This window comes from Heterocephalus glaber, unplaced genomic scaffold, assembly GCF_053883595.1.
Source record: "Heterocephalus glaber isolate CG9 unplaced genomic scaffold, H.glaber_assembly_v1.0 deba00000331, whole genome shotgun sequence".
In the NCBI taxonomy this organism is placed as follows: Eukaryota; Metazoa; Chordata; class Mammalia; order Rodentia; family Bathyergidae; genus Heterocephalus; species Heterocephalus glaber.
In genome coordinates this window covers 3,414,674-3,438,527 of record NW_028258142.1, presented here as the reverse complement: position 1 = coordinate 3,438,527, position 23,854 = coordinate 3,414,674, and the positions used below count along the sequence as shown (strand labels likewise).

At 43.8% G+C, this 23,854-nt stretch overlaps 1 protein-coding gene across 6 annotated transcripts in view; it reads right to left on the bottom strand.

Moving 5' to 3' along the window:
- The window catches only part of Mbp (myelin basic protein), a 121,706-nt gene extending 99,208 nt beyond the window's left edge, over window positions 1–22,498 (bottom strand). For all 6 annotated transcript variants that reach the window (XM_013078552.3, XM_087191013.1, XM_004861931.4 and 3 more), the window contains exon 1: window positions 22,360–22,498. The gene's annotated coding sequence lies outside the window, so the exon portion shown is untranslated. The remainder of the gene's footprint in view (window positions 1–22,359) is intronic.
- Between the last annotated feature and the right edge of the window lie 1,356 nt (window positions 22,499–23,854).

Sequence of the window (23,854 nt, the reverse complement as noted above, 5' to 3'; positions counted from 1 at the left end):
AAGTGACTTTGAAAGAACCAATCCAGCTATTTGTTGTTTTTGCTCTCTTCAGCCCTTCTCTGGCTATAAAACCAACTTCTGCACAGCTCATCACATACTTATTCTATTTTATGGATTAAAGGGCTGCTCATTTCTAGAATGCAAAACAAAGCCAAGTTGTAATTTTGTCCTTTGACCACAACTGCAGGGCAGGAGTCAGTCCTGGCGGGCAGGGCCTGTGGCGGTGTGCAGGAGGGACGTGCAGGAGGGGACACCACCGCCAGTCAGCTGCAGAATGGAAGACCTGGAGGGACTGCCGTGCAGTGGGAACAGGTAGGAGACGGTGACACCTCTGGGGACAGCCCCGAGCAGCAAGATATGAAAGTGATCTTCTTCAGGCAACTTCAATCACCGTGCTGACAATGCTCTGGCAAATCAAAGGTACGGTTACACCAACGATACGGACATAGCCGACTTTGAAGAAGTGGGTAACGGTCAGGTTTCACAGCACTGGAACGAAGCGTGCGACACTGTGATATGTATGATTTCTAAAATGCAAAGCCAAACATTTGCAGATAATTTCAGTATCTATTGCAATTCCATCATCTCTTTTCTTGATTTACTTAACTTGGGCCATCCAACAAACAAAACAAATAAACAAACAATATTTCTACGGAATAAGCTTTTCATTAGGAAATGGAGGTTTGGGGCACATGTGATACTTGCTAAGACTGAGGAAGAGAGACAGAGAGGACAAGGGAGGGAGAGGGAAAGGGAAAGGGAAAGGGAAAAAATACTAGTTTTTGGCTTCTTATGGTCTAAACCAAAGGGGTGTGTTCCGTTCGACTTTTCTTTAATTCCACGCAGGGTAGTTTTGACTAAATATTGAGAATTTATAATACGTATTAATATATAGAATAACACATCAGACATCTGTGGGTCTACCTTTCTGTTTAGGAAGGAAGAACTGGCTAGTCAAAATAAACACAGGCGAAAGTAGTTAATTCCTTTTAATGATAGTTGGCAGGCTGGGGGTTGGGGCTGTTTGTGTGCCTCCAGCCCTGGGCAACCTTACCTTGCTGTCCTCCTCTTCACTTGTGGACTCCTCCTGAGCATTCCCGCAGGCCCGCCCTCTGACACCCACCCCCTCTCTGCCTGTGTCCTGCCTTCTATTCATCTCCCCACGCTGGTATCTGTTAGACCCACATATGACATTACCTCTCTTAAGGGACTGTCACAAACTGGAACAGCGTGTGACATGTAAATAATCTGGAAGTTGCTCACAAAGGAAAGCTATTTTGGACAAAGAGCCCTTGAAGCACAGCTGAAATGTAACGCAAGATGCTGAACTGTTTCTTAGATCCAGGCCATATCCCTCCCTCACCAGCATGTTCTGACCAGACTTTTATTGAGTTTCGCAGCAAAACTTTACCTTACATTTGAGATGATATTTTTTTCTCTTTTTTCTTTTTGGACAGAATCTCCCTGGCTGGCTTTGAATCCCAGGCTGGCCTTGAACGTGCGATCCTCCTGCCTCAGCCTCCAGAATGCTGAGACTGCAGGCATGCACCATCATGCCTGGCTGAGATGACTGATTTTCATCAATATTTCAAAACTCAAGGCTACTGGACACAGAATTAATTGAAATAACAAAAGTCCAGATAAGACATTTAAATCAACCTCGTTAGATTTGACCAATTAGTTCTGTACACCTACTTAGATTGGGCTGGCCTGAAATACAAATATAAATAGTGCCAGGAAAAGAGACAAGGAACACAAATGACCACCTGATGCGTGATAGTATCCCAAGGTTGGAGTCCTTGTCACGGACAGTGCTGTCTGAACATCAGCACCTGCAATGCAGGGCACAGACCATGGTCAGGACAATGACATTTAGGTGCCACACATTTTCCTGGCTATGGTCATGAATGATGGGATTTCTGCCTTGTTAAAGACAGTCATGCATCCCTGGTCTGCCTTTTAGAGATGGTTGAGTTAGAGAAGGTTGAAGATGGCACTTGCAACTGGATTCCACTGACTGCAGGGAAGAGCTGTCTGTAGACGAGGAGCTACGTGTCTGATGTTATCCTTACTACATTTTACTTTTGCAATTAATTAAACTGAGAGAACAAGAGCAAAATGTGATAAACATGCAGAGTGCTTCAGGGAAGCCAGGCTCTCAAGCTTCCCTTGAATAACCGACAAAGCTTTTCAGAAAAGCAAAAAAGAGCAGAAGGGATGGACATCTGGATTATATGGAGACTGCTACAGACTTCTAGACTGGAATTCAGGCTTCTATGCTGATCAGATTATAGCCAATGGGAATGCTGGAGGTCTGGGAAATGCCTACATGATTACCAACAATTTTTGTCAGCTAGAGGGCTAAAATTAATCATAGGAAGAAGTTCACAACCTTAATTTACTGGGAAACAATCCAATCTTAGCTGTTGGGCTTCCATTTTTAATAACCTGTTCCCAAAGCAGCTAGACTCCTAAATGTCACCCTGGTGCAGCTGAAGAGGAATAAGTCTAGGTAGAATTCATCAGCCCATTTCCCAAGCAAATGGTGAAGCTAAAATGTGAGGCGGCCCAAGCTGTACTTGTGCACAATACTAGGTCCTAAGTACTTTAATGGGTTATATTTTATAGGGACTTCAGACTTTCCAAAGTGCAAGTAGACTGGATGGGACCCCGGTCTCACTCTGGGTTCCACCTAGGTGACTTTGGGCAAGATTCCATTCTGAGCCTTTGTTTTCTGTGCAATAAAAGCTCCTTTCTTGTCCCCCTGGCTCCTAGGGTTAGGGTTAGGGTCGGAGTTGGGGTTAAGGTCAGGGTGAGCTGAAGGTGATGCTGCAAGGTTGGTGAGGGTTGCTGGGGTGTACTGAGCTGTTGGCTGGATCCCACCTGTTTCCTCTTGCTGGCCCAGCATTACCAGGGGAGGTGGGGAGTGGCTGAAGAGATACCAGCTATCTCTCTAATACCAACTCCTTCTGAGACCAGAACATGGCTTCCCAGTGTATATGCTTCCATGCAAAGGAGGTCAAAGGCAGGAAAGCAGCTGTGAGCTGTCAGCCCAGAACAAAAGCCCCTGCTCACTACAGACAATGGAAGCACAGGAAGTTGGGGAACATGTGCAAGATCCAGACCACACTTAGTACCATGGGTCAGCAGACGAGGAGGGGAAGAAAGCCCACAGGTGATGCAAGAGAAGCCAGTCCCAGAACTGCAGAGACCCCTGAAGTGGGTAGTTCTAAAATTACTGAGTTCAGAAAGGATTACTTTGAGAACCCTTGTTGAAACAAATGAAAGAGAGAAGACCTACCTTACCTGGGGTCCTGGAGCAGCTGGTTAGCAGATGAGGTCACCCACATCATCTTACTGCCCTCCCCAAAGCTGCTGAAATGTAAGCAGTGAACATCAGTAGCAGTGTTGTAAGATCACATTTAGGATGGCACGGAATTAATCATGTGTGCTGTCCTCACCGCACTGAATGTTTGGGCTTATTCATAAAAGTCTTTATAGTATATCTATGTCATATATGTTGTAGGATACAGATGCAGTATTGTACATGTTGCTGGACACCCATCCCAGTTGTATTATTTTTACAGCCTTAGAGTTCTTTTGGATTTGTTTTCATGATCTAATGTTGATTACACAATTTTTTTTTGAGTTCAGGTTCAAGAAAACAATCCTAAAATAAATGTATCTATGGAGATAACAGGATTATTTTTGCAATGATTTACTTCATCTCTCACATTTCTATAAACCTTTAAAGTTACATAATTATAGCAATAACCCTGCCAGTTCCATTCCTATTTTATAGTTGAGAAAGAGAAGTATGAGAGTCTAGCTATGTGTGCCTTTAGAAATACATGCCAGTAAAAATACAGTTGGCTTAATGCTATTTTCATTATGAATGCATCCTATGTGGGAAACAAGTATCATCGAAGGTCTAACATAGCATGCATTCCTAACTTATTAATAATTAAATTACTAATTCCTACAGACTAAGAAGATCTTAAACAAGTAGCCTTGAGAAAATACATGAGTAGCAAGAACCTGTTCCTTATACACATGCACACCGATACACAAGTTATGAAAATAACAAGGACTTTCTTCAGTCATTGTCTAATATTGTGAAATAACAGCAGATTATTATTTTTCACCGGGGACTGACCTCACATCATTTGCAGAGCCCTTTTTAAAATTTTTTATTTTGAGACAGGTTCTCACTAAGTGACTAAGCTTCCAGGTTGGGCTCAAACTTGTGATCTTCCTGCCGCAGGCACAAGAGTACTGGAATTACTGGGTTTTGCCCCCAAGCTCAGCTATTTGGGTTTTAATTCCATGTCTATCAATAATTACTTCTGTCAGCTTCTGGTTTCTTCTCTGTAAAACTGGAGTGCTGGTGGTGTTGTAGGGAGGGTTAAATAAGGAAACTGCGATGACGGCAATGGGCCCCTGATGTCCCGTCTCTGCCCTTTTTAAAGAATGACTTTCGAGTTGCATAAGAGCCTGAATGCAGGAGGAGATGAGAAGAGACTCTGCAAAGAGCCCAAGGGGCCAAGCTTTCATATGTATATTTTGACAGAAAAAGTTCAACTCTCTTGCAGTAATAAAAAGTTTTTAGCAAACATATCACTTTAGGATCGACAGGTAGCCAGACAGCAGTTTATCTCTTTTATTAGCCTCTCGTGCAGTTCTTTATGTACAGGATTTCAGAGTAATTATTTTTGTCCTGTAGTCCACCAGCATTTATATGCATTTGCGTAAGTGAATGGTTAACAGTAAAAACACCAGTGGAGATGGGCTGAGAAGAACAGACAGCCAGAGAAGTGGGTCAAGTGAGAAACCACAGAAGCACAGAAACACCATGTCCTGCAGCAGAGTGAGATGAAAGTTGGCTCATGCACGGAGCGGGTGAGAGAGCTAGAGGCAAATCCCCAGACCGGCAGAACCCACCTTATGGGGAGTTTCTAGAAACACTCCATGGCCTGGCTCTGTGCACAAGGTCTGAAAAGTCTGAGGACCTCAGGCCATGCTGACACCTCTTGGTGTTTTGGGACTCACAGGAAGGAAGTGGTGAGAAATAGGAAGGAGAAGAAACCTCACTGAGATGTCTGCCAGGAGCTGGGCACAAAGGTAACACCAAGCAAAAAGATTCAGAATTAGTTTGCTCAGACATGAGGGTAAATTTTATTTTCTTTCTCTGCAAAATGAATGAATACTCCACCTTGCATTTTTTGCTTTATATGTTCTACTTTTAGTTATAGATTAGAAGAATAGAAAAAGATATACGAGTATCTGCTCCTAAAACTATACATTTTTAAAATGTCTTGCTGCATTTTAAAACTCACTTTCCCACAGTGACCTTCTCTAACAACCTAATCTTGATGAGACCCTTCAATTATATACTCTGCCTGGGTCCAGTCCTGCACCTAATGTACCTGTCATCTCTGCACCTTGTGTGTGCCTGTTTATAAAGTGGGCATTCCCACTGGACTGCCCACTCCACGAGGGCATGGGACAAGGTCATAAGTATTCCTTGTGGTTTCTGGGCCCAGCATAGGATGAGTCGATGAGTCAATTAATCAATTAATCAATTAACCAGCCAACCAACCAACCAAAGAACATCAGAAGGCACTCATGTCTTCCCATGTCTAAGCAGGACAGTACTAGCATTTGTAAAAAACTTGCAATTCAAATGCAGAAATAAATAATATGGACAATGACAGTCACTGGTTTCTGAAAACACGATGAGCAATATGTACCTGGGTTTTACATTCACATGTACTATACTACCTTAGCTTCCAGGACTTGGCTATTGTCTAAACTCTGCCTCACCCAAATGTCCCATGTACAGTATATATCCAAAGAAGCTACCCCAAGTTGATAATGAGATGACAGTTTAATTCAGAAAGGTTTAGATAATCTTTCTAAAATTTAATTAGGCTCACAACTTAGAAATTATTTGTGAGAGGCTATGTGTTACTGCTGATTGTGTGTTAGTTATGCAAGTATCAAGCCGAAAGGTAAACCAAACTAGAGCCTGGAATTGTGCATTGGTTCAAACTTTTTACTAACATTTACCAGGCCTAATATGTCATGTCACTTTATTTCTACTTGAGCCAAAACACAAACATATTTTCTTCCTTTATCCAGATCAAGGATCAACAAACTATGATCCATATACCAAATATTCAAAAATTTTTGTACAATTTTGTTAGAGCAGGACTGCAATCCTCCATCTGCTTATTTTCTATAGCTCCTTTCCTACAACCATTACAATGTTGGGTAGTTGCAGTATTTTGTGGCCTAAAATATTTACAATCTAGTCTTTTATAGAAAAAGTGTCCTCATTTCTGATATAGATAATAACCATCTTTTAAAACTGTCAAGTCATCTGGATTGTGAATTTTTGTTTTTATTTAAAGAACAGATCTCCTGTGCTTATGCAGCAGAATCTCCCCAACACACATCCTTTCCTTCTTTCTTCCTTTAGTCAAGAGGATTGCCCACTGTTAAGTGGCAACGACTTCTCCCAGCATCCCTTGCAGCTGCATGTGACCATGTCCTAGCAACCAGTTGTCCAGTAAGGGTTGAGGAAATATCTGTTCTATGACTACTGCACTAGGCACAAAATAAATTAAAGATAAGCTCTATGTATTTGGAGACGATAACATGCACACCTTAACAGGCACTGTATCATCTATTACAAAACATGTAAGTTATGATTGATTTTTAAAAGTCTATCCAAGAGACTCCATTTATAGTGAAGAAGGAGGAATATTAATGTGAACTTACACTAGTAGAGTTTAAAAGTGTCATCAGAATGGTGCCTTCATCTGTTTTCTCTGCTTTTTAAAACCCTTAAAGCAATACTTTCAGTACCCATGTGCTTTGCTGTTAACCATTAGTGATTATTACTAGTCTTTCCTAGACTTTAGAAGTAAGCTGACTTTATTGTCCTTGTGGCCCCCATTTGTATTCCTAGACCTCTTTCCTGGACCTCAGTAGCTCTAGGCACTTGTTACTACAGCCTGGTGTGGTCTGGCATGGAGGAAAGGCTCGACACACATGTGCACCCTGGATTGACAGACATGTCAATCCTTTGGATTAAATGTATCACTTGGTACTGACTGGGAAACCACCGCGTGCTTAGGATAATGCTTCTGTATTTGGAAGGTGACAGAACATACATTCTGGAAGAATGTCATTAAAGGAAAGATTATCACGGATTTCCACATGTCAGAAAGGCTTTTTGGGTCCTGAACGGGGTGAGGGAGATGACTGCATGGAGTTTAGATTGGTAGAAAGAGGCTGTGTTGTAGAAATGAGCAAACCTGACTAAGGCTAGACGAGAGGTAATGGGATGAAGAGTGCAGGTTCCAGGGGCCGTTATGTCCCTTTGTGGAGTGCTGAGTGCAAGGCAGACTGAGCTGGGCGGGCCTCGCAGCAGACTGGAGACGGCAGCACGACCCGATCCCCCAGGGCAGAGCCCCGTGCTTGGGCAGCAGGCAGGACCACGTCCTCTTTTGAGGCCTGTGCCTCCTCTCCAGAGCCCTGGGCAGGTCCCCCAGCACTGCTGATTGACACTCTGACCTGGCTGATGGCTTCTGAAGTCAAAGGTGGCACCTGGACTTGGTGGGTGGGTCTGTTTCAGCAAGAATACTGTTGCCTGTCCTCCTGCAGATAAAATAAACCCTCGCCCGAGACAAGAACCTGGAAGGCAGAAAACCAGAGAACAGACAACAGAGCCAGGGACGCATGTAAAATAAAAGATCTGAAAGGGGAAAAACCAGAGCCAACCAGAGGGGCTTCTATTCCTTTACTGTCCTTGCCGTCTCTCACTTTTGCTTCCTTTCTCCATTCCTCTTCTGCTTAATCTCCCCACCCACACCCACACCCACATTTTTAAGCCTGCTTTCTGTGGACAACCACTATTGCTTAGGTCAGAAACACTCTCGGAACACCACGTGTTCAAACCTCAGCAAACAGCTTCTAACATCAGCAAAGCAGCAAACAAACAAAAAAAATACCCTCTCACAAGGCAAAAGGGCAACTTTACATACCAGAGCAGGAGTGGGGACTCAGGAAGCCACACTTGGCCTAAGCAGCAGAGTGGCGGAGGACCTGGGGGCCCCTCCCTCTGCCCATCTCATGGACGGCTCTTCTCTCTCAGTTCCTTCTGACCGGGTCGGTCTCTCTCACAGCAGAGCCCAGGCTGCTGCCCATGGCAGAGCAATGTGGAGGAACCCAGCCTCTCCACCACCTTGAAGCTACACTGCATTGAGTGTCCCCTGGCATCTGAAACAGAAAAACTCCACGGAGCCACTCTGAACCTGTGCGTTCAAGCACCAGCTTCCAGATCTTGTGGAGTGGCACTTTTTCTTTGCAGCACCAGATAATATCATCCATAAGCTGCTTGGTGTCCTCCTCCTTTTTCTTCAGGCTTATCAGAGTTAAGTAGATTTATAGCAAACAGCACTGCCCCGAGATCATCAGAAATCATTTTAAAAGAAAGTTACAGAATTGCAGAAAAGTGGGGTTTATTGGTAATCTGACTTTGTTCCCTTGAATTTATCACTTACAGAATCAGCTGATCTTGTAGATAAGCCATTGTAAGAATAAAGCAGCAAATTGCTAGTTCTGGAGTTCCCAGCTTGCTCTAATGTCACCCTCTGCACTACAGAAGCATTTTCTTGAAAGGAAGAAGCAATCAAATAGTAGTTCATCCTGCTCAGGGGAGATTAACTTGAAATCTCTTTATTTATTGACAGGGTATATGGATGCATAAAGAAATATATAACCACAAGTCAATGATTAGGTACGGTGCTCAGCTTTTGCAACTATTACAAAAGACACAAAATTCTTTGTGTAAATACAGTAGGGACACAAGGAAGCAGCTTTTGGTCTGTGACAAGCCAGAGCAGCATGTCATCTCAGACTAGTCTGTGTGACTCACTCAGGCACACAAGGCACGCCCTTGCTCTGTGGCCTGTCTCTGGTAGCTTTGAAATCATGTAGGTCTGACTTGGTCATGAGGAATGAACATCCCATCCTGGTGTTAGTCAGGAGGAATGTTCATCCCTTGCTTTGGCAAGGCTTTTGCAGGGCTCTGTCACAGGCATGGCCTACCCAAGGCTGGAGCTCTGGGCTCAGGAAAGAAGTTCCTAAGGCTTGAGGAACAGATACACCCCAGCCCGCACCTTCTGGTCCTGCCCTTCCAGCCTGCTGTGGGCGTTTAGCTGTTCCTCCTTATCTATAAACCCTTGATGGCAAACTGTAATTCCTGAAGCTGCTGTTGAGACCACTGGTTAGTATCTCACAGGCACCAAGGACACAAACCACCCAGCATGGGCTTCTCCTTCCAGGTCCAGTCGAAGGTCCTATCTTCATGCATCTTCTTCTGAGGCAGGGCAAGCAATGACAACTTTGCTGTGACTATAGGTCATGTGCCCAGCACAATCCAGGGCTAAGAGCACTGGTAGCTAGAGGAGCCATACTCATCTTGGGCATGGCTCATAGCAGGGCCAGTGATAACAGCATAGAAGAGTACATCCCTGATTCCTTTATCTCTATTCTCCTCCAGAACAGCCAGCCTCCTGGGCCTCAGGTATAACAACTCTTGGCATTGTATGTGGGGAGCAACATACACACAGGACATTAGCTCCCAAGTGGCCTGTGCCTCAAGAGATATAGTCTGAACTGTGTCTAAATCCAATCTAATCTTTCTGAAAACCAAACAAGAAAATCCAAAGTTCTTGACCCAACATCTCTAGGTTTTAATCAGAGAAAAGAATGCCATGCTGTGACCCCACCACAAGCCTGCCTGAGACCCGGCTCACAGTCAAACTTCTGATTGATGTCATGTCTTCACATTGGCAGGTAGCCTGTTACTCAATGACTTCTTTCCAGAACCTTCTAGAACTTTCCAGAACCTTTTTAAACATTCCAAAACCTTCCAGATTCTAATCAGGGAAAGGAATGCTGTGAGTGGTCATTAATCTCATAGAGTCCTGCAGAAGACATGGCTCTGAGCCCATCTCATAAGGGGTCCTGTGTGTTCATTTGGGAACAAACATTTTTTCTTGGCTAGTCTTTAACTTCCTAAGACACAATAGAAAGACAAAGAATGCAGCAAGTGACAATAATATTTAAAGAAAAGGGAGGGAGATGTGCTGGCTGAGCTCTTGGAAGGGCAACTTCTTATGTTGCCCACTTTTCAGACAGTGAACACATGCAGTTTATTGGGTCTGAGTGGCACACAGGGCCAGGCAGCAATACCACACTGAGCTCCTGGCTCCTATGCAGTATGCAACTTCTTGGGTTTTAGTTCAAACACACGTGCTGACCAGATGAGTTGGTGTTACAAAAACAGGGTTCTGGCTGTATTAAATCTTAAATGTATTAAGGAAAAGAGCTCCATTTAAAGGACAGAGGGGATACTTTCTCCTTCATTTTACACCTTTTAATGTGTACTCTGATGATTTAAAAAACTGACAAGTTTGGCAAAGCTTTTAAACTGCATTTCCTTCCTGTGAAAACTATCATACAGTAACAATGAATAATGAAATATTCTAGAAAAATGTTATTATCTTGTAAAATTCTTTGTTATTGAAAAATGGCATTCAAATGAATAAGTGACGAAGACCTAGACTGCACAGCATACATTAGGAACAGAACGCTGCCCACAGGCCTGCATTCTGAAGTTGAACTTTTCAAGTGTTTCTGCAGCCACTTCATGTCTAAATGACGTGTTTAGAATTAGAAAGATCAACATCCTATCAACAACGATTTACTACCACTAGATGGAGGTTTTATAATTTCATTGCTCTATCAAAATTTAAAATATACCTTGAAAAATGCAAACATCCTGGCAGAGTATACTCACAATTTTGTGAGTTACACTGAAATTATAAAGTATCCTTATCACATGCACTTCTCCATAATTACAACACTTACAAACGGGGTTGGTGACGTCCAAAGGCAGCAAATAACTGAATTAAAAGAACAACAGAGTGCAATGGAATGAGAAGAGCGGCTGGAAGCAGGATGCCTGAATTGGGCTTACGTCTGTCTGTGGCTGGCAGCTGAGTGGCCTCGGGGCAGGACCCTTTCTTTAGACTCCTTGTCTGCTCCCCTTCCCAAGAACGAAGGAAAGGGGGCTGGGTTCGGGTGTGTCAGCTCGAAGAGTCTGCAACAGCGTGCTAGGATTTCTGCAAGGATAGGTGTGGACTTGCAAGCTCAGGAACACTGTGTATCTTTACAAACCGAGTGTTTCCGGACAAGCTTCCAGCAAAGCTGTCTGTGTGGTGTTAACTGCTGACAGGCATACTCCTGATGCTGGAGGCCAAGTACATGATGAGAGCCAATCAGCACTCCAAGTTACCAGCACCTACTGGGTACTTGGTGCCAGATGGGAGTCAATCACAAGGGTCAGAGAGCTGGATTCCACCGCATACACCCCGACACGTACACACGAACATAGTGCACACACACGTGCCGCATACTCTTCACATACACCAAGTACACACACACAATCTACAAACAAATACCGCACACAGGCACCCCCTCCCTAACATAGTACCCCTTTCTGCAACCTCAGAGTGCTAGGAAACAAAAGGACCTGTGCTCTCTAAGCCTGTCCTCTGAGGAGCTTCTCATCACACCTAGCTGAGCGTACTTTCCCAATGATTTTTAGAAGGAGATAGGACATAAACAAGAAATCAAAAGAACTTCCTCAGCTCCAGCCCCAGGTGGAGCTCCCATAACGCACACTGACTCAGTGGGTGGCCTGTAGGGCTGCCCCAGGCTCTGCGCACCAACAGAAGGCCCTGGAGAGAGACGCCCTGGGCACTTCAGGGACTAAGGCCTGGGGAAACGTGGAGCAGCCATGTTCTTGCTGTATTCTGCCCTACCAATACTGGGGGCTCCTGAAAGACAGTATGTTCCTCCAGGCCAGGATTTGCCACGGATCTCTTAAACATCCAGCTCTAATAGTGGTTGTGAGAGGTCTCGAGCCACCCCATATCCCTCAGTGTAACAAAAGCACAATGAAGTGAGGCCTTGCTTTTCTCCACCGAGGCATCTTCAGCTCCTGGAAGAGCAACAGATACAGAGAACACACATGCCAGCCTCCCTACCCCAGCACCCCTACCACCAGTAGCCCTTGCACAAGTGTTCCAACGACACAGACCACTCCTTAGATTGTGGCGCTGCATTTGAGCAGCATGCAGTCAGGGTGAGGTACATGTGCTGTGCAGGGGAGGATATCGGGGCTTCAAGCAGGACCTTGAGGACCACCTGGCAAAGAAGCAGCCAGGAGCCTGCAGCCTTTTATCAGAGGGAGAATCCAGGTTCCTATCCAGGGTGCAGTGCTTTGTTTGACAAGGTGCCTTTAAACATAGCCAGGTGTCATTTCCAGGTGAGCTCCCCGAGGTAACAAGGCTTGGCCTAGAAGCGGGACACCAAGTATGACAGAGGCTGACAAGTCAGTTTGCCTTTACTGCAAACAAGCCTGCCCATCTTTCACACTGGGGTGAGAACCTCAAATGCCCTACCCTAAGGGGGCAGACAGGAGGATATAGGAAGCAGTTGGAGGCCAGGACCTCCCAGGGTGCAGCTGTCCTAACAGGTGGCCATGTATCAAGGGCAAATGTAGACCCCTGGATGTGAGCTGCAAGGGGGACCTTGTATCTCCACACACAAGGCTCTGACCTCAGAAGACAAAGAGGACCTGTGATTAAACAAGATATCTGCACTTAGCTCACTAACTAATTACACTGTGTCACAGCTAAAATACGTTGAAACAATCTACTAATAGCTTTGGGGAGAAGATTCTCCAATGAATTGGTTACTTTTATCAAAGTCCTAAGGCAGGGCATATCCTCTCTCAAAAGCCCCTTCCCAAACTTGCTAAAATAGAAACATCCAAAGCCAAGTCAGTCCACACAAAATCTGATGCAGCTGTGATCAGCGACACTGGGGGACCTGGAGACCCATGAAGCACACAGTGGGCCGTAGTGGAGACATTATGTAATGTGAGGTGCAGTGTGAAGCGGGATGCAGGCCTGCAGCTGGTGCAGTAGGAAGACCTCAGCTTAGGGCTGTTTTTCTGTCTTTCACGAAGCCCCATTGGCTTTGAATTAGGTCTTAGCTTGGCCTACCTTGAGGAGTGAATGGATGATTTATGGTCCCTCCTCTTCTCTATTTTCATACTTGGCCTCTTTTGGCCTCCATGCTATACAGGTGGTCCCTGATTGCTGATGGGGTTTGGCGGTACCATTTTTGACTTTATGATGGTGTGAAAGCATGCCCACATGCCCATCCTGTTTTTCACTCTCAGCACAGTGTTCAGTAAATCACCTGAGATACCCACCACTTTATTATAGAATAGGGTGCGTGGAACAGCATTTTGCCAGTGGAAGGCTACTGTATGTGTCCTGAGCACATTTCAGGTAGGCAAAGCTATGACGTCTTGGAGGTCAGGTGTATTAAATGCATTTTAGTCTTATATTTTTAACTTATGATAGATTTACCAGGATATAACTCCAATCTAAGTTGAATATACATAATCTGTCAGGAAAACCACAATATCAGCAATGTATAGAAAGTCCAGGGCAAGAGACTATGAAGATTTAAGAGAAGGATGAGCAAATATTGGGATATGGAAGGACAGAATTAACGAGCCAACATCCAATTATAGACATGGTAATTCAACTGAAGGAGGTCAGATATAAGCCTCTGTAGGTGTAATCCATGGTAAATCTTTCAAATTCTTCTACCTGTATGGTGAAAACACATAAAGTACTGGAGATGTAGGTCTCAGAGAAATGATTGTACCACAAAAAAAATGTAAAAGCACCAGCTGGGACCTCTTCTATCTTCATGAGCAAATGTAATTGTTCTTTTTTCTTTGTGTTTAAAATATTGTACATTTTTTCCAGGTTTCAATCTGCCCTTGAATTAAAAAAATGCTTTAAGTTCCTATAGCACACTTTATTTTAGTTCTATCTATCTATCTGGTGTGATGATTATTACCTAATGAGGCTTTAAAGAGGAATTTCACATGCACCTAAACATGTATTTTCAGAAGTATTCTTTGCCAGATCCATGCATTTCTATGTTCTACTTCCCTTTCATACAACAATTTCCAAACACTAGTATGATAATGAATATGGCTAGGTTTCAAAATCTGCTTTAAATCCTTCTCTTTGCAGAAATAAATCTCAGCACACGAAAAGAGTGGCAGGATGGGAGTCACTATCTCCCTTAGAGCCACAGTGTCTTTCACAGGGCAATTTGCAGTGAGGTACTAGAGCTGGGATGAATTATGTTTGTTTCCAAAATATGATGTATCCTCCTTTCATTTCTAGGAAGACAACTGCAGCTGATGTTTATACTTTATCAATCTTGGTCTCAAGATATTCCATGGTTACTACATTTTCAGACCTCCAAAGGAAACAGAATAAAACACTGTCTACTGATTTAGACACATGACTTCTGTAAGATTCAGGCTCTTGCTATGCATCAATCAGATGATGATTAGAATTAGCAGAATCCACCTATGTGTTTATGCAACCAATACTAGGTCTATGTAACATGGGATGTATTTAAGTGAACAACATATATTTTAACAGCTCTCTACAATGTAAGTACACAATGGAACCCTTTATAACAAAATAGGCGGAGAGAACACTGGAGAAGAAAGCCACCACTTCTCGATGCTGGCAGGGAAGAAGACAGCCTAGAAACAGGGTGAGGAAGCAACTCCAGGAATGCAGTCTTCCCCAGCGATGAATGCAGAGTCCCGGCAAGCTTTGCAAGGACATCCAGATGGGCAATCTTCAAGAAGCCAGGGGAGCTTTCAGGAAAGCAAAGGTAAACAGATCTGAAAAGTACAGAATAGAGTGAAACTACACTCTATTACTGTTAAAACCAGCTGGTGAGTCTCTTACCCTTTAGTGAGAACACTGCTCTTCAGATGTGTTGCAGCTTTTGTCTGTACACACTGCAGGGAATGTCGCAAGTATTCTGCCTGGGGAAACTTACCAGTGGACTTCTAAGTTCCCTCATATAATCATTATCACTGTAAGGGCAAGAACTACACCTGCTCCTCTTGACAAATCCTGAAATGCAGAGCAGACTATTTGGTACATAGAAGATGGCCAGGGAATTTTCTTAAAGGAATTGTGCACTTGCTGTACATGGGAAGCCTGCAGCTTAGCTCTACATTTTCTGCTTCTAATAACAAGTTTAGCAATCATGTTAGGTTGCAACCATACACCAAATCAGATGAAGACTGACTGTCCATAAATCTTTCTCATCAGATAGAGCAGCACTCACAGGCAGGATATATTATTATCTAAATATAAAGTATTAAAAATAAATAATACAAATAAAAATACACTGTCAAAATAACTTTATCAATGAGTCTTTTCCTACATAGTGTTTATCAGTGAAATGTAAAAGATTGATCTCATAAAGCATGTGTTTCTGAGCTTCTGCATGCGTGTCTGAACGCTGTGTGTAGACCTACACATACAGGTCCTGCAATCTATCTCCTACTTTCATTTAAAGCAGGGGTCCTAAGTTTACCCAGGGGCTCACTGAAGAGCATATTCCTGGGCCCAATCCCCAAGATTGTGGTGTGGTATGCCTGAGACTGGGCCTAGGGCTCTGCATGTAGTAGAAATTCTCCGAAATATGTGCAGGTGGTTGCAGATCTCTCCCCTGGGCAAATGACTGGCATCCAAGCCACCAAGCCAATTCGATCTCCTGCTTAGAATCTAAACTGATCCAGGCAGGTTCTCCGTATGTATTGACCTCTTAAGCTTTAGGGTTCAGGATCAGACATTAGATGAAAATAGTTAGATCTGAGAGGGAGTTTCCTCTGTTCCAGGTTGGCAGTTGCCTGGAAGCGGCCCAGCATACCTGCATGATTGTTGGAGGAGTTCTCTTGAGTTCCATCCTTTCCTGGCCCTGAGAGGATCCCAGGGCCCCTGAGGGCCCAAAAGGTGAGGCCACACACCTCCAGTGTGTGCAGCCTTGACTGAGGCCCCCGTGAAGCCTTGTACTACTTTTATGTCCAGGACAGACATAGCAGTGAAGGGGCAACACTTAATTCCTGTGAAAATAGTTTTAAGCTCACCCTTCTCTGTGATAAAAATCAAGCCCTAGCAAACATCTTTCCTGCTTTTCCTGTCTCCAATGAAACAAGAGAACATTTAGCTGCAAATCAGGGGCCTAGAAATATAAGGAAACTAAATTACACTGAGGCACGCCAGTTGTAGTCAATAATAAATCTAAGTTCTCATCAAAGAAACTTTAAAAGGTGCTAAATATTTCCAGAGAAATTAGAAGGAAAGCAATAACACAGAGAAGGGCAGAAATCAGTGAAATTTAACCAGGAAAACAGTCAATGAACTAAAATGATGGCTCTTTGAAAAATATTAATATAATTAGGAAGTCTCTAGCAAGATTGACGAATAAAAAGAGAAGACACAAAACATCATTATCAGGAAGAAGTAACGGGTATGCAGATCCTGTAGCTATTAAAAGCATAATAAGGGATGACTAAAACAATTTTATTCTCATCCATTTTACAACTTAGAAGAAATAGGGTAATTCCTTAGAAATCACAAGCTACAAAAATTCAAACACAATGAAATGAATAATCCTCTAACTACAAAGGAAACTGAATTTGTAATTTTAAAATTTCCCCTAAAAGAAATCCCAAGGCTTACCTAAATGATTTCACTGCAAAGTTCTACCAAATATTTAAGGAAAAATTAATTCCCACTTTATACAATCTCTTCCAAAAATTTGATTAGGAGGGATACTTTCCAACTCATCTTATGAGGTTAGTACTTTCGGGACACAAAAACTGCAAAGACTGTACAAAGAATAAGAACCACAGACCAACATCTTTCATTAATTTAGAGGCAATAATTTTCAACAAAACATTAGCAAGGTGAATCCAGCAACATAAAAAATTATTCATGTGATCAAGTGGGATTTATTTCAAATATTCAATGGTGGTTCATATTGAAAAAAATCCATCAATGTAATCCATCACACTGACAGGTTAAAAAAGGAAAATTTAAAAAAAAGAAAAATCACAAGACATGAACTGTCACAGAAAGATATTTGACAAAACACAACACCCATTTGATAAGACCTTTCAGCAAGTTATGAATCGAGGGGAAAGAGCTTAACTTGATACAGAACATCTATAAAAACCTTGCAGCTACATCAGACTTAGTGGTAAAATATGGCATACTTTACTCCTAGATAAGGAATAATGCAAGTTCTTTCAACTCTTATTCAACACAACACTGAAAGTTCAAGCCAGTACAAGACAAGAAAAAATAAATAAAAAGCATAGATTTTAAAGAATAAAACTATCCCATTTGCAGATGATATGATTTATTTTGAATATCCTAAGAAATCTACCAAAGGGTCCTAGCATTAATAAGTGCAATCAGCAAGTTTGCAGGATATGAGATCAATACAAAAATTACTTCCAGTTCTATATACTAAACAACAAACATATGAAAACTGAAATTAAAAACACAATGCCACTTAGAAGTATCCTCCCTAAATTAGTACTTAAATACACTGTACAAATAATTTACAGATTTAAAATCTGTATGCTAAAAATCAGAAAATATTGGTGAAAGAAATAAAAGATCTACATGATGAAAGACAACCTGCGATGGTGGACTGGAAGATTCAACACAGTAAAACTGTCAATTTACTCTCAACTGATTGCTGATGGAACTCCTATCAAAATCCCAGCTAGGTTTCTGTATATATAAACAAATTACTCTAAAATGTATAAGGAAAGGCATAAAACCTAGCATCATTAACAAGATTCTGATTAAAGTTGTGACATTGCTGCAGCAATTGAGATAAATGATCCTGGCAGAGGGGCAGACACAGCTCAGCTCAATGCAATAGAACAGAGAACCCAGAAGGAGAACCTCAAAAATATGTGGAAATGCTTTTCGACAAAGGAGCCAAGCAATTCAGTGGAGGAAAGATCATGTCTCCAACCAATAGTCCTGGAGCCACTGGACATTCATTGGCAAAAACAAAAAGAAAGCACAATAAAAATCCTCAACCTAAGCCTCAGGCATTATGCAAAAATTAACTAAAAATGGATCACTGGCTTAGGTGTAAAATGGGAAACTATAAAATGTATAAGAAAAAAACAACAACAAGACAATCTTCAAGTCCTCAGACTTTGTAGACTTTCACACCGAGAAAGGAAAAGGTAATAAACTGAAATGCATCAAAATAAAAAACTATTTCTCTGAAAAAAAAACCCTCCAGTGAAAATGAAAAGAGAAGCTAACTTGGTATAAAAACATCTGCAAACCAGTAGGACTGTTATCTAGAAAATATGAAGAGCTAAGCAAACTCAATAGTTAAAGCCAAACGACCCAATTAGAAAATGTGCAGGAAGGGATGGAGGGATTGAAGGGAGAGCAGGGGAAGGGGTAAAAATAAGAACCAAGAGAGACTATGTAAAGGTACAAATTTCCAGTGATGAATGTCATTATATTGTACACCTAAAATGTACCAATAAAATAAAATAAAATAAAAAGAAAATGTGCAAAAGAAACGAATGGGTTTTTCACCAAAGAGAGTTTACAGATGGCAAACTAGCATATAAAAAGGCCTTTGATGTCATTATCCACTAGGGCAATGCAAATTAAAATCACAATGAACTATACACATTTATTAGAACAGCTAAAATTGTTTTAAAAAAGAGATAATCCCAAATGCAGTCCAGGCTGCAGAGGTCCTTGGTCACTGAGACCTGGGAATGCAAAGTGGTATATCCATTCTGGAAGGGTTGGCAATTTATTATAAAATTAAACATGGGCTTACTATAGGACTTAGCCATTGTGGTCATGGGCATTTATCCCAGAGAAATGAAAACTGTTCAAACAAAAATCTGTACCCGAATGGATGTTCATAGCAATTTTAAATCAAATAACCCCAAACTGGAAATAACCCAAGTGCTTGTCAAATGCTGAATGGTTAAATACTTGTCCATCTACACCACAAAATATTGCATAGCAGTAAGAAAGAATAAACTACAGATATGCTCAACAACCTAGACAGGTTGTAAGGGAACTGTGCCAACCGCAAGAGGTTCCACAATATATGAATCTATATACATGGCATTCTTGAAATGACAATGTTATAGAAAATGAGGAACAGCTTTGTTGTTGTCAGAGTTTAGGAGTGAGATAAGAGGAAGTTGGCTGTGACTATACAGTATCATGAGGCATCTTGCAATGAAACTGTCCTGTTCCTTGATTGTGTTGGTCATCAGACGACTGTGCATAGGATGGTAAAATTCCACAGGAACTAAACACACACACACACACACACACACACACACACACACACTCACTCACTCACTCACGGGGACATGTATAAATTGGTGAAGTCTGAATTTCAAACAAGGTAAATAGGTTGTATTGATGCTAATTTCCTGGTTGCGATGTCTCATTACAGTTTTGTAAGATGTTACCGTTGTGGAAACTAGCTAAAGGGTATTTGAGGTCCCTGTATTAGTTTTTACAATTGCATGTGAATCTACGATTACTTGGAAACAAAAATATTTAGCAAGTTGTCTCAGTGATCATTCATGGTATGATCAGGTTCTCCGTATGCGTACTTGGAAATGAAGTTTTGAGGCCTCCTGGCAGATCAGTATCTTCAGCTTTTCTAGATCATTCTGTAAAACATTGTTCCTGTTTATACTTCTATTTGATAATATGAGCTTTCAGTTCTCTACATCATGCCCAATACTTGGCAGAGTTACAATATAATATTCTACCAGTATAATGAGTGTGGAAAAGAACCTTAATGCTGTTGTAATTTTCATTTTCCTGACTACCAGTAGGTTAAAGTTCTTTATGTATTTTATCAATCCTTTTAGGTTTTTTTCTCTTTTAGATTTATAGAGACTATCTGGTCTCACATTTTACTCTCAGGACTCTCATTTTATATTATTGAATTTCAGAACTTTTTATATATTCCAGAGACTAATCTCACACTAGACTGCTTATCTTCAATCCTTTATTTGTCCACCTAATTTTGTACAAGGGTGGCTCAAATCTACTTAGTGTTGTTCACAGGATCTAGAATGAAACATACAGAATCACAATTTTGTATTTTGCCAAGACTTTCTGGTAGCTTCAGACTATGCACCTGCAGTTTTTCTGGGTGGAAAGGGAGGCCGATTGTGCCTGTAGAGAGCAGCCTCAGCTAGCCTCTGTGTCAGGCTGTCCTACAGATCACAAATCTGCCTGGCCGGTCCCCATCCTTACATAAGCTTCCTCACTGCAACAAAGTGCTACAGGAAATGACAGATTTTGACAGAGATTTAAAAACCTGTCCAGGAGAACGTTCCAGCTGCTCATCAGTACGTGGTCAGTAAATGCTACCAGGTATTCAAAAAAGCAGAGAGGCAGCTGCTAATCTGAATTGTGTGATATTTTTAAAGAACCTAAAGAGAAACAAGTCAAACAAAATAACTTCTAATGAGTAATAAAACATTTAGGCAGAAATAGAAAACAATCTCTGTTATTTTCCAGTTTCTAATGGAGATCATAGTGCACATAGTCACTCCCACCATTGACAACACTGTAAAAACTGACCTTCAAAACTGTGATGGAGCCACTAAAAACCAGATCTAAAACAAGTAACTCAGCTTACACTTTCTCATCTTTGGGCCCTTTAGGAAGATTTTTAAAATGGTTTTGAACCAAATTGCTTTTGTTTAAGCCCCACTTAACAGAAGTGGTCATTTTAGAACAGTTAAATCTTAAAGAATTACTGTCCAACATTCACAATAATTTTAAATTAGATTCTCTCTGCTGGTCCCACTTTTAAAAACACACACACAAACAGCTGATATGCACTTTCCCAGGGCGGTGGGATCCTGCATAGTTAGGAGATGAGCACTCTGACAGGTCTCTGGATGTCACTTACTTTGGGTGACTCTATCCCAGCTTCTAGCTGGACATCTGCATTTCCTGGACCTGTGTCTAAGGAGGACCCACATTACTGGGAGGTGCCTGCCAGGAGGTGGCTTGGAAGGATAAGCAGTCTCAGGATGGTCCCCTGATCCCTGTGTGTGCGACCATCTGGAAAATTCCTTCCTGGGCGTGGCCAGATAAAATCTCCATAAAACATAGGTCTTCAATGGAATGTTCCCTAAAGCTCTTTCCTATGAAAAACCCTTCTTACTCGGTGCCTTATGGCCAGAACAGGAAGAAGCACCGCCCTCCCCCCCACGTTTATCTCCCACCACCCTAATATGCCCCAGCCCAAGGCCTTTCACCAACACAAAATAAACCATACATGGTAAGGACTAGCAAGCTGTCTACTGAAAAACAGAGCAAGGAACCAGGACATCCTATTTCTCTCTCTGGGCTTACTGGATCCTCAAAGCACTTAAACTGTTGTCCAAAGCCCACTCCACCTTCCAAATCAGGAGACAGAAGGAGACCCAAAGACACAAGATGTCCTCAGGAGCATCCCATAAGACCCACACTGACAGCAAGTGAGCCCTGAACAAGCAAGTCGACCTGGAGCCGTCAAACCCTGACCACAAGGCAGTCAAGCCAGGAAGGCCCAGTACAGCGGGCAGGGCAGGCAGGTGGCCGCAGGTGGGCCCTCGTGGGCCCAGGTGAGTCCGGGGCACGGGCCAGGCCTAGGAGCTGGAGACAAGCCCTACCAAGGCAGAAGGCAGGACGAGTCCTTTGTCGTCGCCCTTGTCTCTCACAGGGAACCAGAGCTTCGCTGTGGGAGGTAAGCAGGGTCCAGGGTCGTCCCGTGGGGCAGGTGGGGCATCAGCAAGTGCTTGGGGCCGGGTTAGACACCCTGTCCGGCCGTCGGCACCTGGTCTCCGCAAGGCCGAGGGCGGCCTCAGGACCGGTGTCACCTCCAACCCCTAAACTCCTCCCTCCCCGCCACCCCTAGGCCGCGCGCAGAATCAGGGACCCCGGGGTCGGGTCGCCAGGCCCGGCTGAAGACCACCCCTGGAAACTCGTCAGCGTGCTGGACTCTGCGCTACAGATTCGCGTCTATGCCGAGGTCACCCCCTCGCAAGGAGTGGGGCGCCGTGTCGGCCCGGAGGTCGCCGCCTGCCACCTGCCCCGCCACCTGCGCCGCTGCCCAGGTGCGCTGCGCTCGCCCGCCCGGCCAAGGACCCGGAGCCGCGGCGGAGACTGCGCCACACCCGCCCTCCGGGCAGGGCCAAGATCGGGTCCCGCGGGGCTCGGGTCCCGGCTTGCGAGGACGCCACACAAAGGCGCCCGGTCGGCCCGCGGTCCTCGCGAGGTCACTCACCGAGCTGTGCTGCCGCTGCCAGGCCAAAGGCGCCGCGGGTCCCGGCCGTGCGCCCTCCTGGGCCCGCGAGCCGGTCCCGGCGCGAACACGCGTGGCGCGGGGGCCGGACAGAGCGCCGCCTTCCGGGGTCGCCGCCGCGGGCTCCGGGCCGAGCTCGTCCTCGCGGCGCGCGGCGGGGACTGACGGCGGCTCCGGGAACGGGCGCGCACCCCGCCTGCGCCCCGCCCCCGCTTCCTGGAGCCAGGTAAGCGCGCTGACTCGGCCGCCGGCCCTGCCTGGACGCTCTGCCGCGGAGCTCCGTGGCTCCGGGACCCGCTCTGCCCTAGCTAAGCTCGGGGACGCGCGGGGAACCAGGCGCGGGGTCAGCGCCGGAGGGGCGGGGCGGGTCTGGCGTGGCAGCCCGGGATCCAAACCTGACTCCTTGGACTTTCTCAACCTTGAGTCCTGCCCCTCCTGGACCTCGCCCGAGGGCCCCGAGATAGCATCTGCACGCCCCAGGTCACAGCAGGGCCTTAGGAGGGGAGCCAGCACCTGGCCAAACCCATCCGCCCCACTCCGGTTCCTCAGTGGCTTCACTCACCTGGTGTGGCCCTTTGAGAAAGTGAGGTAGGACGGAAGAAATAAAGATAAGTAAAAAGGGGACTGGAAAAATGTAATTCTAAAAGTGCACTTGAAGGAAAGACCAGCATTTAGGACACATAAGTTCTCAGGCTTTTTCTTCCCCTTCTAGGAAACTCCCTCCAAAAAAATTTTTTTAAGGGTCTTAAAGACAAAAAACCCTATAAACTGGGTCCTGAGCTAGTCCCTTTCACCTATAAATTGTGTCCCCTCCTACTACCTCTGTCTTCAGGTTCTCTGCTTAACCCGATAGCATGTCTCAGCTTCAAACACAGGTGAACCGTTTGTCTTCCTCCACCCTCATGGGTAAACCCCACAGAAACCAGCAATTCCCATCACCCACATTGAGGACTCTCCAAGTCCTACAAAAAACAACCTCTGACCCTAACACTGCTCTCTGTGGAGGGCAGGCAGGCACTCTATTCCATCTCACCTCAGAAAGAATGACCATCGTCAAGAAAGCAAATGATGGCAAATTCTGGAGAAGCTGTGAGGAAAAGCAACCCTTCTCCATGGTTGGTGGGAATGTAAACTAGTACAACCACTCTGGAAATCAGTATAGAGATTCCTCAAAAAAAATCAAAAGAGAAATTCCATTTGACCCAGTTATTCCCCTTCTAGGTATCTTCCTGAGTTAAAGACATCATGTTACAGTGATCCATGTATACCCATGTTTATAGCAGCACATTCATAATAGTTAAATTTTGTAAGTAGCCTGTATGTCCATCAACAAATGAATAAGGAAAATGTGGTATTTATACACAGGGGAGTACTACTCTACCGTAAAGAAAGATAAACTTGAGTGATTTGTAGGAAAATGAACACACCTTGAGACTGTAATGTTAAGTGAAATAAATCAGACACACAGCTTAAATAT